Source organism: Nerophis ophidion, linkage group LG26 (assembly GCF_033978795.1).
Source record: "Nerophis ophidion isolate RoL-2023_Sa linkage group LG26, RoL_Noph_v1.0, whole genome shotgun sequence".
In the NCBI taxonomy this organism is placed as follows: domain Eukaryota; kingdom Metazoa; phylum Chordata; class Actinopteri; order Syngnathiformes; family Syngnathidae; genus Nerophis; species Nerophis ophidion.
The window spans coordinates 8973360-8976025 of record NC_084636.1 but is presented as its reverse complement, the minus strand read 5'-3'; the positions used below and the strand labels follow the sequence as shown (position 1 = coordinate 8976025).

General features: G+C 35.7%; 1 long non-coding RNA gene across 4 annotated transcripts in view; it reads left to right on the top strand.

The window, feature by feature from the left end:
- The window catches only part of LOC133543436 (uncharacterized), a 50956-nt gene that overhangs the window by 615 nt on the left and 47675 nt on the right, over positions 1-2666 (top strand). The gene's annotated exons all lie outside the window — the stretch shown is intronic.

Below are 2666 nucleotides of genomic sequence, written 5' to 3'. Positions count from 1 at the left end.
GTGAGCAAATGAAGTCACGCATTTTCTTTTCTTTTCACACTTCCCGCAAATTAAGACGTTGTCCCGCATTGGTCTTAGTCGGTGTCTCGTTTTGTAAATGCGTGTTTTTGGTAAGTAATATAGTGCATATCAAGTGGAAGGTACCGTGTGTGTGGAGAATGCAGGGAGGGGCGGCCTGTTTAGTCATAATAATGAGCTAAAAAGTCGAAATTATGGGATTAACATTATGAAATATGACAAAATTTTGCGACCAAAAATGCGTAACTATGAAATAAAAAGTATTTAAGTTAAAATTACGAGATAAAAAGGTCATAATTATCAAATAATTATAGTTAACAGATGAAAAGTCAAAATTTTGAGATAAGTCATAATTATGAGATCAAAATGATGAAATAAGACTCAATTATGAGACCAACAATTCGTAAATATGAAATAAAAAGTTTTTAAGATAATAAATTAAGAAATAAAATGCAGAAATAATTATATAAAGTTGAAATTCAGATAAAATAAAGTAATACTTATGAGACAAACTGTTATAATTATGATATAAAAAGTCCACATTATGAGAAAAGAGTCATAACTATGACACCAAAAATGTGTAACTCTGAAATAAAAAGTAATTAAGTTAAAAATAATTTATTATATTTAAGAAATGAAAAGTAAAAATTATGGGATAAGTCATAATTATGAGATCAAAATAATGAAATAAGACTCAATTATGAGACCAAAATTTCGTAACTATGAAATAAAAAGTCATTAATTAAATTAAGAAATAAAAACAGAATTTATGAGATAAAGTTGAAATTGAGATAAAAAAAAAGGCATAATTATGAGATAAAAAGTCCGAATCATGACAAGTCATAATTATGAGACCAAAAATTCATAACTATGAAATAAAAAGTCATTAAGTTAAAATGAGGAGATTAAAAAAAATCATATTTATGAGATAAAGAAAATCATATTTATGAGACAGTTATAATTGTGAGATAAAAAGTCCACATAATGAGAAAAGACTCATAATTATGAGACCAAAAATGTGTAACTCTGAAATAAAAATTCATTAAGTTAAAAATAATGACACAAACAGTTATATTTAGGAGATGAAAAGTCAACATTATGGGATAGGTCATAATTATGAGATACAAATTATGAAATAAGACTCAATTATGAGACCAAAATTTCGTAACTAGAAATAAAAACTCACTTTGTAATAAAACGAAAGATAAACGGGAGCAAACAAAGAATAGCCCGGCACAGTCATAAACTGTTGCGCCTCCACTCAACAACACCTGTGCAAGACCCAAGCTCCTCCCAAAGTAAACTTGCACTTTGGCCTTGAGCCAACCCGTTAGTGACGTCCTTACCTTGACAGACAGAAAAAGTATATGGCTCTCACAGACACGAGGGGACAGTAAACTATAGCTACTATTGGACAAAGAAAAGTATTGTGTTAAAGTATGCTACAGTAAAAATGTATAACAATTAACATGTGCTAGCCTTGAAGTGCAATGGTAGCGGGTACAGAAGTGTTGTTATAGTGTTTGGTCATGGATGAAGGCACAACGAACTGCCAAATTTCACTGCAATAAAATTCACTACGTAAGGGATGGGTACAGTGGGCTCCATCATTGGCTGAGCTCCATTCTTGGGATCTATATGCTAGTCCTCAAGGCACCGTGTCTGCCTCCGTTTGAGTCCTAACTTGTCTGGACCGCCGTATCCTTAATTTTGAAACAATGTCTCTGATTGCCATTGCATCAACAAGAGATTTACTTTCCGTTTGGGCTTGATGTATTCAATCTAGGGACAAGGACAAAACAGTGTTCCTTCTTCCGAGCTCTGCACCTGTGATCCAAGTATTATCTAGGAACTTTGTGGCTGAGCCTTGACGGAGATAGATAGCTACATATATCCATATTTTAGAGTTATTTCTTATATTCATAGTCATATTTTAAAACAGCTAGTGTTCTTCTATTTGTTCTCTTTCTGTTTGCCCGCAAGTAAACTGTGTGTTAGCCTTGAAGCTTTGGAATGTAGGAAGTTGGAGTACTCCCTAAATATCTTATCATTAGTTGAACAAAGAACCTGTATGTCCCATCTGGGGAGGGTGGGGGCTGGTTGCGTATTCAAGAAGTAGTGTCTTCCCGTTTGAAAGTTAGATCAATTTGGGCAATGCGATTTAAAGGTTGTATCTAGATTGGTCTCCCAAAGCTTTGGAATAAAATATCTCATATCCTACTCATTGTCTGGGATTCATTGAGAATCAGCTTATGTGTCATCGAAAGAACTTGGGAGAGACCGGCAGTTTAAATTCCCAGCAGAGGAACGCCTGGTCCAACACAACAGCCTCTAGCGCTGGGATTATTTTATCCACTGCCACACCATTCTAAAAATACCTCACCGTCTTGAGAGGTCGCTGAAGGCATATGTAGCCTTCTCTGGTCCCGAGGGGTTGCTAACCCAACATGCGTCATGGCCACATCTTGGATGCTGCCTCCTGGTGCTCTCTTGGAGGACCTGTGTAGAACTGCTGGTAAGGCATAGTCCTCAAACTTGGACAGTTAAAGGCTGAATCTGCTTGCATCCCCCATGCCCTCCACTGTTCTCAGGTCTGTAATGGGTAGATGAGACCTTGGTAACGGTTGACCGCACTTTTATAGCGGTCC